The 13,452-nt window shown below is 43.7% G+C and overlaps 1 protein-coding gene across 2 annotated transcripts in view; it reads left to right on the top strand.

The window, feature by feature from the left end:
* Aff3 (AF4/FMR2 family member 3) overlaps nucleotides 1–13,452 on the top strand; it is a 472,213-nt gene that overhangs the window by 74,511 nt on the left and 384,250 nt on the right. The window lies entirely within an intron of this gene.

Genomic DNA, 13,452 nt, shown 5'->3' with positions numbered 1-13,452 from the left:
ACCTAGTAGCCATTTTAAGTGGCAGTGATAGTTCACAAGGGTCCCTGTTTTTCCACATCCTCACAGTCACGTTGTTATTTTTTGTTATTTTGAGAGTAGCTCATCCTAATGAGTATTAGGAAAAATGCATGTCCAACGTAAAGAATTCAAAAGAAATGCACATACGGAAAAGTTAACAAGGTTCCTATCTTCAGTGGCTCAGGAGCAACCATTAATAACAGTTTCAGTTTTTTTTTTTCTGTGTAAGTGTGCACGCCTACACAACATATATACTCATCATCACTGCATAATTTGAACAATACTATTATGCTCTTCCATTTTTGCTGTTTAACATGGGACCATGCATTTCTTGTCATTGAATATTGATGTACAAGAGTTTTTGTGGCTCTATAAATAATGGTTTAATCATTTTCTGATTATTACACATTATATTTTTTCTAGCTCCTTATCTCATATATAATCTCTTCATGAAAGTGCAAGGCCATAATGAACAAAGTTTGCTTCTATTCCTAAGGAGAGATTTTTAAGGGTCTTCAGGAAGTTTGTTCTGATGCCTCTTGTCAGCTGTGTGGGGACACCAGTGTCCCTTGGCCCTGAACACTACTGAATAAGACTTTTCTGACTTGTTTTAGAAAATCTTTTCCAATCATGGAGGTAAAATGGTTTTATCTGTATTCGGTGCATTTCTCTGATTATCAATGAAAACATGTAGCTCTCAGTATTTATTATTCTTTCAAGAGTTCAAAGCATTTAATAACACGTGATTAGGAAATGGCATGTTGAAATTTTAGATTTACAAATATTTTCACAGAGAAAGAATGAGAGGCTGTTAATCTTAACCTTTAAGAAAATGTGGTATGCTCAATGTTAATGCTAGAGTGGTGTTGTATTATTGATGGCTTCCTTGGTATGTAAGATTTGTGGATACTAGTCAATGACAACTGCTCAAAATATAAATATTTGGGATAAAGGAAGCACACTATAATCTTAAGAATTATTCACTTTGATCTAAACATCAAGTTTATTACTTACTGACCCAATAGGAATTACCCATTCTCAAATGGTAAACAGGGTTGGACTAACTGAAAGATAAAGGGATAGCTTTGTACAAGAGCTGAAAAGTATTGATGGAATTATAAAATAGGAGAGATTTGAATGGGAGAGAGGCCAAGCAGGGAGTGGGCTGCCAGTTGGTCTGTAGCCAGGAGAGTAGAGTCCAGATTTGTTTGATTCCCTAGTCATTTAGTAATTTGTCCTTGTAAGTCAGAAGTCCCAGGTACTTCTGTGCATAGGTGTGTAGTCTTTATTTTCTTTTCTCTCAGAAAAGGAGCCAGATTGAGTTCACAAAGAACTGATATCTGATGACCTACTGCCGTGTGTTATCTTTGGGGAAAAAATGTAGATTCTTATTCTGAAACCCACAATTTGTTGGCATAGATACAGCTTGACACTATTAAGATAAATACAGTAATTTTTCCCCCACAAAAACCATATACCTTTGGACAGAGAGACTAAGGATGTCTTTGAACACCATAGTATTTGTTGGGAGTCAAAGTCTACAGTAACGTTTATAGAAAGAATAGTTTAGGTCATCCCAAATAGACTAGGCCTGATAGGGAAAACAAGGATCCTGGCCTTGTGTGGCACATAATCCTGTGGGATACTTCAAAATAATTATCTTCATTTTGCTTTGTACTTGTTGCTAGTTTAGAAGCTCGAGAACAGATGAAAACTCCCGTCATCACCAATGTTTTAAAAAACAGTACGCTGAAGTAGAAAAGCAAGAAGTGCTTATACAGCCTCTAAGAGGAGTGGGATGCGCTCCCCTCTCTTCCCAGTGCGCCATGCTTCTTCTCAGAGACACCATCTTAAAACCTTCACGCAAGACTGTTTTCCATCCAAGAATCTGTGTTATACATGTTCTTCCACAGCTTCCCCCCCACTTAATATGCATTTTGGATATTTTCATATCTTCATATGTAGACCCATTCCATCCATGGCTACATAGTTTTCAGTTATGTGTTGCACTATGATTTCTTAACCGTTCCCTTAAGATTGGATCATTAACTGGTTTTAAATTTGCTTTTGTTTTGCAATTAATATGTGACACTGAAGTGAAAGCTTGCATGTGCACGGCATACATTTCTAAATGTGATATCATACTAAGGTCTGTATTTAATGACGGGCTACCCAGGTTACTGTCTGAGATGGCTGAGGAGTGGGTTTTCTTTCCTCGTGGTGGGTGTTTTAGTCCCCGCTTATCCAAGCATTAGTCATATTTCACTTTGACAGAGCCGTTGATGTTTTCACAGACCACTGTTCATTACCTCATTTGCTTCGTTGAAGCTGGTTGATGTGTGGATTAGTTTTATTACCTATGCTTGTCCAGGGGGACTGAGGTACAGAGTAACTCCTGGCTTGTCCATTCCTTGGTGGTGACTGAACTTTTAAAGTGATGCAGGACTTTGGTAATCATGGGCCCACTACTAAGAAATGCTCTGGTTCAGTGTGGCTCTTTTCTCTGTCTTCCCTCTTTTCTATCTCCAAATCATTTGCTTCTTCAGAAAACCTGCAAGTTTGATCATGTTTCTCCTGCTTGGGTGTGCTTTATCCAAAATGCTTGGGAAGAAAAGTGTCTAGATGTCCAGCTTTTAATTCAGAAGTACTTCTGTATATAACAAGGAAATATTCTGGGAATAGGACATAAGTGTGACATGGAATTCCTTTATTTCAGGTGTATCTTACACATAGCCAGAAGGTAATTTTGTACAATATTCTGAGTACATTGTGTTTTGACTATGACCTATCATATGAGGTCCAGATAGACTCTTGTGGCATCTTGCTGTCTTTACTAAATGTTTTCAGATTTTAGGATGTTTTAGATTATGGATTTTCAAGTTAGAGAGGCTCAACCTATAATGTGCTTCCCATTAGGAGATCATCCTCTGTTAACATATGCAGACTTTTAATTTCAAAGGACAGCATGGCACTTCTGTGGTCTTCGTGCCAGTCTTATAAAGCTAAGCTATTTCTCACTGCCATAGACTCTGAAGTTCTAGAGAGGGAGACCCCCCCCCCCCCCGAGAACCCAGAAATCAGAGAAGCTGGGATAGAAGCTAACAGAGTCGGTGGCCTCCTGTAGGCAGAGCTCAAGATAGGAGAGAACTGAGATGCGAAATGTCTCGTCCTCACTCTGCCTGTGCTACATGCTACCTAGTGCCCACCTTGCATACTTTAGATCACCAACTCTTGTTAAATGCATTTTTGAGGCAGAAGCACCTTCTCTGTAGGCCCCTTTTTACCTTAGTAAATTTATCCTAACATCCCAGAGCTGTTTATATTTATTGCCTCCACTCATCCCCCCTCCCAAGAGAAGTGGCAGGAAGTTGAGGGGAAGTCTTTGGAAGAAACAGCCAAGCAAAGGCAGCAGAGTGGACCTCAAGTCCTCTTTTCAGCATCTCTTGAATAGTTGTGATAATTAGCACCATGCCTGGGTAGCCCCATCACATATAATGTTGGTAACATTCTTGAGATCAAACACAACACTTATTATGATAGATCACATGTCTCATGGGAATTGGGAATGTGTGAGTGAGGCATCAGATATGGGAAGACCCCTTGTCTTTGCCGCCACTATGTTATATGGATATTTAGAATTAATCGTCTCTACTGTCTGTAGCACAAAATGAGTTATAGAGCCATAGAGTTCAAATGATTCATACTTCTTAATGTTTTCTTCTTAGTCAAGCTCAAATAACTACAGAGTTTTCACCATAGGAAGAATTGTCCTCCATTGTGCCTGTGTGGAAGCTGTAGTCACAGACATTTCTTTCATATGGAGCTGGAACTTTACATGTTAAAGTATTTTTAAAAATTAAAAGTATAGTATTTTAAAGCATACATTGTTTTTAATATCCACAATTGCCATATAGTAAGAATCCTGATTGTAATATTTTGTGCTTTGGGAAAATCATTGAAATTTCTAAGCTCCACATTTTATTTTCAAAATTATTGATGAAGGGTCTTTTTCATCAAACTGGTCATAATGATGTTTATGGTACATGGATTTTGTTTCACTTTAGTATTTATATGGTCACTTATTAAAATTATTTTGAAACAGTGGTAAGTGCTGTGTACCAGGTTTCCAGAGAGGGCTAAACATGATAGCAAGTACAAACTTCTGTTAGAAGACCCCAGCACCAGGCAGTTGCTCAAAGCCACTTGGAATATTACGATTCCCATGACTGTTAAATTCTAGACTCAGAAAGAAAATTTTAGGACTTGGTCTGAATGGGTTTTAGTTGTGTTTGTTGGAGTTGTGGTAGGCCCATGGGTGATGTTTGGAAAAACAAGGAGGTAAAAGGAAACATTTGTTTATCCTGTATGTTTATAGTTTTTGAAAGCAATTTGCAGTGCCCGCTTGGTGCCAGGGACTCTTGGCACTGATATATAGGTCAACACGGATGGGCTGAGGTTCCGCATAAGAACAGTAGTATGAAGACACATATTTCCTTGGGTATGCCGGGATGCATATGGGCATATGCTTGAGGGGAAGTTTACTAATTGGAGATGTTTGGGCTCAGGGTGAGGTGGGCTGGTAGAGAGCAAAGGTATGCAGAGTACTCCGGCTCTGAGAGAGGCTTCAGCACAGAGATGAGGTGATCACAGAGCAGGGGCAGGGTCCCGAGCCCACTCTCAGTCCCGAGGGCAGCTGTGGCTTGATTGCTGTGATGGCTTTAGCACTGGGCTAGTCACTTGCCTTTCTGCAACAAAATGCAGGAGGCAGCTAAATGTAGATAAGGAAAAGTTTATTTAGTTTACAGGTTTGTATGTTCCAGTCCAAAACCAGGCAGTGCTGTCTGTATGGTCTCTGGTGCGGGTGGCGTACCACGCATGGGAGGAGCATGCATAGAAACAAAATGCTTACATCTTGAACCAGAGCAGAGAGAAGATGCCTGCTAATGCTTCCGTTGCCCCTTTCAGGGCTTGCTATCAATGGCCAAAGGATCTGCTCTTTCCAAAGTTCCACCACCTCCCAGGAGTACCACCCTGAGGTCCAAATCCTTAACATGTGGACCCAAGGGGAACATTCTAGTTATAATCAAACCGTAGTAGTTAAGGAGGGACATTGGATCGTGGCAGGAAGAAGAGCTAGGAGACCCATTAGGAAGTCTCCAGGGGTCTTGGAGGGAACCGGTGGTTGTGGGTAAGGAGGTGCCAGTGGAGGAGAGAGCTGACATGGCTGAGCTGTGTTTGGCCTAGAGATTGACTATGCTATGGTGGGCAGTGGTAGAGTAGGAAATGGTAGACCCAGGCGAAGCCCTGGTGCCTGGCAGTTTGATACCCCAGACATGGGCAGCAGAGCAAGCAGAGGCCAGTCAGAGTGGTGAGCTATGTGCTATGCATGGACTTGTGGACCTAGCATGTCAGAGGGAATCATGACTTTAGACGGCCATGTGGGTAGTCAGGTAATTGAATCTGGGACAGATGAGAAAGCCAGGTGAATCCTGAGCCTTACATGACATTCTATGAAGATGGCACCTGAAAATGGGCGACGATTGATGTTGGTCAGAAAGACTGTCATGGGAGGTGAGATCCAGTCTAGATGGAGGTTTCATTTTGATCCCTTTGGGTGGTACACGGGAAGCAGAAGGGGCCTAGGAATGCTGGGTACCCCAGGGTTCAGGGAAGGACGCTGTGCCAAGGCAGTACCAGTAGTGGGAGGGTGGGAAGTGAAGATGTCTTGGATTGGCCCTGCAGGGAAATTGAAAGCTGGCTGTGAACAGCAGAATCACATCATGTGGACAAGACACCAAGCACTGGGGAGAGAGAGCGCCAGCAAGTGTAGAAAGCTCTGCCCCAAAAAGGCTGACAGGGAAGGGCAGCCTGAGAGGAGCAGTGGGAAGAGCTGATGGCTTTTCCTTCTTAAAGATTTGGTATCTCAAACGAGTGAGTGTGTCCTTTCCAAGAAGCCAGCAATTCACCAAGACGGTGAGCAAATGGGTAAGTAGTGCTGAGTCAGGCTTTGGAAAGTGGGAGTTGAGGGGAAGGAGATGAGAGGGCGAGCATGGGGTAGGCAGGGAGGGGGATTGCAGGACACGGAGTTGAGCAAGCGTCTGTCCAGTTTGCTGGGTGCTCTGAGACTGAGACTGGGAGCTGAGCCCCTGTGCTGCACCTCTGTCCAGCTTTGTGATGATTACAGCATCATCTCTTAGGGAATGTTATCCCTCTCATGGCAGGGCCTGAGGGCATTATAGAAATTTCATCTTCTTTCTTCTTCTTCTTCTTCTTCTTCTTCTTCTTCTTCTTCTTCTTCTTCTTCTTCTTCTTCTTCTTCTTCTTCTTTCTTCTTTCTTTTCTTCTTCTTTCTTCTCTTTTCTTTCTTCTTCTTTTTCTGTTGACCTACTAAGGTTTCCAGTTAAGCTGATGAGCTGACTTGAACCAAAACAGAGTGTCCCCCCTTCCTCTAACAATGATTATTCTAGGAGTTTCCAGCCATGTTTTCCATATGGAAGATCCTAATTGCTGTCCTGTTAGGTTGACTGTGTTATCAGACGGTATCTGGGCCCGTGTGTATCCTTTTTAAAGTCAGCTCTGCCTGATTTCATCCTGGCCGTCAGCTAGTTCTGCACCTGACAGATAAATTAATTCAGTGCAGCAGCTAGAAGCAGCCTGAATTTATTCATTCCTTTGCAAAAAGCCCATTTCAACCAGTTGGTGCATATCTCCATAGTGGTTCTGGGCTGACAGGTTGAAGGGTTGGATTCAGAAGAGCACTGGCCATTCCTTAGCGTGTTAAAACTCAGTATTTCCAGCTCTGCACCCAGAAGCCTGATTGACTTGAAGTCGATCAAGTTGGCCATCCTTATACTCTCAAACCTGAGGCACCAGCTCATGACCCAGAGTGGCCAAGACAGTAAATGTGTGGGCAAGCATCCTGGTTAAAACACAGGTGTGCTGTATAATGTGGCCTATCTGTAGATGACTCTTGAACTTCCTAGAATGAAATTGAGAATCATGCTGCCAAGTGAAGATGAAATGTAACTGAGCATTTGCTGGAGGGAAAAAAAAAAATGATTTATTGGCTCTAACACGCACAGCCGTGAGAGGAAGCATCCTCCTCCACCCTCCTCCACTTGGGCACCAATGATTGATAGTAGTAGCTCTGCCACGCTGCTGCCAGAGCGGGAACTCTTGGAAATAGCATAGTAGGGACTTTGCAAGTGAGTCCCATTTTGCTAACTTACTGCTTTTGTGAGGTTTGCTGCATCTTTATATTCTCCCAAGGAGAAGATGGTAAATCAGAGTAATTGCTTCATCCCAAGGCATTTTTATACGGTGAACGAAAAAGGTCCTGTTAAGAAACTCAGATTAACTTCTGCTGGTTAGACTATATGGAAAGCCTCTTTGAAAGCTGCTTGTCATCCAGCCTGGCAGTTTATTTACCATGGAACAGTTCCATTAGCGCCTGACACTTGTTCTCATGGCATGGAGGCTCAGGATCCCTCAGGAAAAACATTTAACCCTTGGAAATGCAAAGCTGTCATTTATCTGTTTCTCTCTCTCTCTCTCTCTCTCTCTCTCTCAATTCACTGGAGGCTATTTGCAAGAGAGATTGGAAAGTCTTCATTTCCAGGGAGATAGACTGGAGTTTGGACCTAGGAAATGATCAGTAAAAACTTGGTACGACGTGTCCCAATCCCGGTTACTCTGCTGTGCTAGTTGCAAAATGCTCTTACTCTGGCATTATGTCATTCCTAAGGAATTCCATGTGCCGAATTCCACCTTAAGAATGTGATAAACTAGGGAAATGAAATCAAATGAAAGCTCTTGAAATCTGGGGATGTTCAGGGACTGGATATTAGATAATTTGCTGGTGTTTTTTCACTTGAAGTGAGTACGGCAAGGTTTTTGCTTTTTCTTTTTCTTTTTCCCTACAGAACTTGTAAAATTGTATTAATCAAGCAGCAGACCTTAAAGGATGAGTAGAAATTGTCACTATTTGAAAATTAACACCCCTCAGCCTGGCATTTACTAACAAAGGGTGGGGGTACCATTTGTCAAAGCTTGTCAGGAGGCTGTCCCCAGGGAGGCAGTGCAATGGAGTCTAGGAATTCTGTGTCTGGTGCCAGACTGCCGGGCTTCTAACAGCAGAGCTGCTCACTGGCTGCCTGTGGGACGGGGCATGTTAGTTAGCCTTAGAGCCTTGTGTTTTCTTCATTGGAAAATGAGGAGAATGGCTCTTGGGGGTTTAAAGATTATTAAATGAAATAATTCATGTGAAGTCCATCTGGAGTAGCTGTTGTTATTGGAAAATTTAATATAAGTCAGATGCGTCCGGGAAGATGGCATAGATCACCTTCAAATTTACTTGGGATATTTGTGGGTGGTTTGTCTAGGTGCGATGTTACAGTTTCTCCCAAAATACAGTGTTGAGGTGACTCAGGTGTGGAGTGCCTTCAGCCTCATTGCTTTTCTGCAAGAGCAGTGGGAGGGCCTGAGGTCTGTGAATGCTCCCTGAGGATTCCCTCCAGACTGAAGATAATAAGATGGAGAGAATCTTTGTGGTTGGAGACCAACAAGGAAGAGGGATACACTTAGCGATGGCAGGCAGCTTGCGTAAGGCCGGCGTGGTAAGAGAATGAGCATGGAGCTGAAATTGCTTTATTCAAGACGGAAAAACCAGACTAAGTGAGCAGAGACTTAATGATGCTCTTGGGGGACTTTAGGGACTGTTATGTGCGTTGTTGAATGGTTCTCTCCTCAGCAGGCAGGTGAGGACGCCGCTGTCTCCTTCATTGCTTCCCTCACCAGCTTCATCACGAAGGTCACTCTCAGCACCGCCCTTCACTGCTTTCTGTCCTCACTGTCATCACGCCTCACCGCCACCCTCACTCTGCTGTCAGTACCACCGTCAGCACCACCACCAGCCTCAGCCACATCACACCGCCGTCACACCCTGCTCTATCCTAGTCTCACTGATTGGACTGACAATTCCAAGTTATGGTCAGTCCTTCATTGTCTTCATTGCGGGAAAGCCAAGGTAGGAACTTAGATAACTAGATATAGCAAACCTCCCTTCATGTGTGTGTGTGTGCATGCGCACACACACACACACACACACACACACACACACACACACGGGGGGGGGGGGGAGGAGAGGAGAGGAGAGGAGAGAGGAGACCCTTCCTTGCTTGCTTGTTAGATTACTCTTAGACAGTCCCAGACCCAGCCAATGGAATGGTGTTGCCCACCATGGGCTGGGTCTTCCTAAATCAATTAATAATCAAGACAACCCCTACAGATATGCCCACAAGCCAGCCTGATCTAGATAACCCCTCAATAAACCCCTCTTCCCAAGTGATTCTAGGTTGTGTGAAGAGGAACCAGCACACTCTCCTACGATCATCACCATCCCCTAACAGGCCGTCTGCCCCTCACCACCATCACCTCACTGCCCTTAGCAAACTCACCACCACCCTCCTCAGCACAGCCCAGAGTCTTAAGAGGCTGCCGCTGGGAGATTTTGTCTTTTCACCAAACTGGAGCTCCATCTCGCCTCACCTCTCAACTGTCTAATTACTTCTCTCATCTGTTAACCCCGCTGCCTTTCTGCCCGCCCCTTCCATAGATGGGGGGATTTATTTACAAGTAACATTTTGACAGCCTTGCTCTTCTCTTTTGAGACAGGATAACTGATCGTTATTGTCTGCTTTATAAATAACAAAAGATGGTAATTAGTGTGACTCATTAAACCTAAAACAATTGTTATAAATTTGGAGTGTTTGATTACGTTCCTTACATTATACTGTGTCTGACATTGCCAGCTGAAAGCAGCAGTGTTTCTGAGGCACGGTCTTCTCCTTGCCACCGTGGCCTTTCTTCTCCCTGGTCACCTTCTTGGTGTCCATGCCCCTGTCCATGTGCTGGCCAAGTACCCAACGTGTCTGAGAAATGGTCTCTGAGGCAGGCTGCTAAGCCGTCTTTGTTGGAGACCTTCAGAAGGGGAGTGTGTTGGCAGTGTTTTTCATCCTCTGCTTTTGGGAAGGGATCAGAGAAACCTGTTGTGAAAGAAGCAATAATGGCAGGCTGCAGTGGGCAAAACAAGGGCACCGAATTCTGAAAACAGAATTCTAGCTAAGGAAGTCGGGTGTTTTGCCAAGGGCAAAGGTCGCCTCCCCAAACTCTTGAGAGCCACTCAGCAGTAACCCCTGTGTCTATACCACTCAATGGTTCTTCTACCCAACCCTCTCCTAGGCCCAGCTCAGCTTACATCCCCACCCCACCCCAGTCCTGATGTCGTCTCCAGTGGACATAGTTGAGGAAGTTTCCCAGAGGTCCCCATGCTGGCAGCGTGGTCCCCAGTGTGGTGGTGTTGAGGAACTTTTGAAAAAGTGGGGCCTAGTCTCGATGATCACTGAATTAGAAAGGGCTTATTATACTTCTCTAGGCTCAGGTCACTGGCAAGAGTGAGTGTTACTGCAAAAAGTGGGCATGGGTGGAGAATCCTTTGGCTTTCTTGTATGTACTACATATGATGCCATCTACTATGCTATCATGTAGCCAGAAGGCCTTCACTGCCGATTAAATAGATGATGCCACCTGACCTTGGACTTTCAGCCTCCCAAACTAAGTGAACCTCATTTCTTCATAAGGTACACGACCTCAGGTATTTTGTTATAACAACAGAAAATGATGAATGCTGAACCCCAACTCTGGAGACATACTAGAAGTTAGGATGATTTTCCTATAAAGTGTAAAACATGATTCCAGTCAAGGGCTGAAGTTGGCCCCATACATGCCTTGCTGACAGCCTCCTGCATGGGAAATGACAGTTTATTTGGAATGAGCATTCCTATGTGGGTGGGCTGCACATGGATGAGTACATCAGGGAGGGGGGCAGCTCTTCCTGGCCAGCTGAGTCTGCTAGGTCCAGCACTGGGCTCAGCTGTTGGTGTTGGCTGTACTCATCAGCACCTTTTCTTCCAGGGAGGGCAGTGTGGGGGAGAATGGAGTAGGCTGACATTTTGACGACATTGGCGATGCCATCAGCCCTAGTTGGCACTGTTTACACTCTGTAATTTTGTTGTTTGTGCTACAGTTCTAGGTTGTGTGGTAATCCTTGTGTGTGTGTGTGTGTGTGTGTGTGTGTGTGTGTGTGTGTGTGGTGGAAAAAGATAATTTTCTGTTGTTTGGAAACTGTAAAAAATTATAACTGCTAACATACTTTTTCTCATTGTTCTTTTTGCATGGGAAATAGCTTCTCTTGGTTTCCTCTGCCCTGTTCGCTTCTGTGAAGCCTGTTTGCTTTTCATTCATCCTCAGCTTATGGACATGGCCTTCAGGTAGCTCAACGACCTCTTGGTTTGTGGGCAGCGCCTCATCTTTTGGGAGAGATGATAAAGCACTTTAGACTTACCTCTCTTGCATGATATCCTTTTCAAGAGTCTTTTTGATGGTCTAACTCTTATCCTAAATTCCTTGCTTTATTTTATTTGTTTGAGAGAGGTCTCACATCTTCTTGTTCCCACCTTCCAAGGATTAGACTTATGGATGTATGTGTGTCCATGACAAAGAGGCCTTGATTTTGAAAGTTAACCCAGTAATAATATCAACCCTCCCTTGTAGCATGAATCTTAAAAGTTCTTATTAATAAAATCAAACCTGAGGCCAGTTATTGGAGTGAATGCTGGAAGATCAGTGAAGCAGAACAAGCCACAGCTACCTCACCTTGCCAGTTCTTCAGCTGAACTGCTGCTCGAAAGCCTGAATGCTTAACCAGCCAAAAGTGTAACCAGCCAAATGCTTCGTTTCTGGTCTTCACGCCTTATATACATTTCTGGTGTGTGCCATCACTTCCTGGGATTAAAGGCTCACTTCTTGGGATTAAAGGCGTGTGTCACCATGCCTGGCTGTTTCCAATGTGGCCTTAAACTCACAGAGATCCGGATGGATCTCTGCCTCCCAAGTGATAGGATTAAAGGCATGTGTGCCACCATTTTCTAGCCTCTGTATCTAGTGGCTGTTCTGTTCTCTGACCCCAGATAAGCTTATTAGGGTACACAATATTTTGGGGAACACAATACTACCACACTCACTATCTTTGTCTAACCAATATTGTAAGGACACTTAATAGGCATATGGGTGTTTCTTTGGTTGGTTGTTTTCCCTCAGCAAAATGAAGAAGCTGCCAGGTTCACAAACATTATTGTTACTTAGTTTCATGTCCTTATCTTGCAGTTAATAATAGATTAGTTTTGGAAATTCCGCTTTCTTGTCTAGATGTTTCCTCTTACTTGTGTACCATATCTGGCTTTGGCTTGAGGCCTACTTGAGACTTGACTTAAAAGATTAAAATCAAGTAAATGAAGAATAATCAGAAATATTAAAGTTTTGATTTGCTGTAAAAAAACAACTTAAAAATAAATCTTTTAAAAAGGAGTTGATTTAAAAGATTCATTCTTCAGGGTTTGCTATGCATTTGCAATAAATAATAAATAACATTATGGCAGTTGACTACCACACTTCTGTGCAAAATAAATAAATGCATTTGGTGATATAAATTTGAGGAATATGATTCTTGTAATTTTTATGGAAACAAGGAAAAACTTAACAGTTGATAGAGAGTTTACCATCTGTTAGCCGGGAAGAAACATTTACCGACTTTAACAGGTACACCGGCCTGCCAGGAACAAGGATTATCTAAAACTGGTCCCTCATCTCCAGGAAGCTGACCCAGCTTTCCACCTGGAGGGGAAAGGCTTCTTTGCTACCAAAGCAGACGGCACAGCCTTCACGTTGCTCCAGAGGCATGGGAGTGAGGGGTGGGAGTTGCTCTTTCATGGTGAGAGATGAAGAGAAAGGCCCTGTGCTGGCTGATGCGCGTCTGTGCAGGTTCTTCCTGTGATTGTTGTAGATGTGGACTCTTCAAGCAGCTGCTGTTTGTATGAGCAAAGCACTGAACATTGGTGGGAAGATGGAAGGAGAGCCACCTAGGGAGAGATGGGAACTGGAAAGTCCTGCCTTTCTCTTAGAATGACATTTGCTCTAGGCAGGTGATATTTTAGCTCTTCAGCCCTGATATAAGACAAGAGGGCTGCAGTTCTCGTTGAGGAGGAGTGGATGGGTTGCCTTGGGAAAAGCCTCTCTTCTCAGTGGCGGCTACAGAGCTACATGAAGCTGAGAGACCACAGAGAAGGCACTGGGAAGCAGGGCCTTTCTCTTCCGGGGTTTCCTTTCATCTCTTTTGGTGACATGAGAATGATCTTACACTGGGTCATCAGTGTCATCTCGTGGTGTGGGTGCACAGTGTAGACTTCGTGGTGGCCCGCGAAAAGATGGCAGGTGCATTTCTTCTGTCCTAAGGGTGCTCCGTCCTTTCTGTCAGAAGCCATAATCTGGTCATACAGGCAGAACTACATAGGAAGCTTGTATCTAGCCACAGACTGCATT

The sequence above is a fragment of the Onychomys torridus genome, chromosome 18, assembly GCF_903995425.1.
Source record: "Onychomys torridus chromosome 18, mOncTor1.1, whole genome shotgun sequence".
Lineage (NCBI taxonomy): Eukaryota > Metazoa > Chordata > Mammalia > Rodentia > Cricetidae > Onychomys > Onychomys torridus.
Note: the sequence above shows the minus strand (reverse complement) of the source record. Positions and strands in the feature narration are given on the sequence as shown.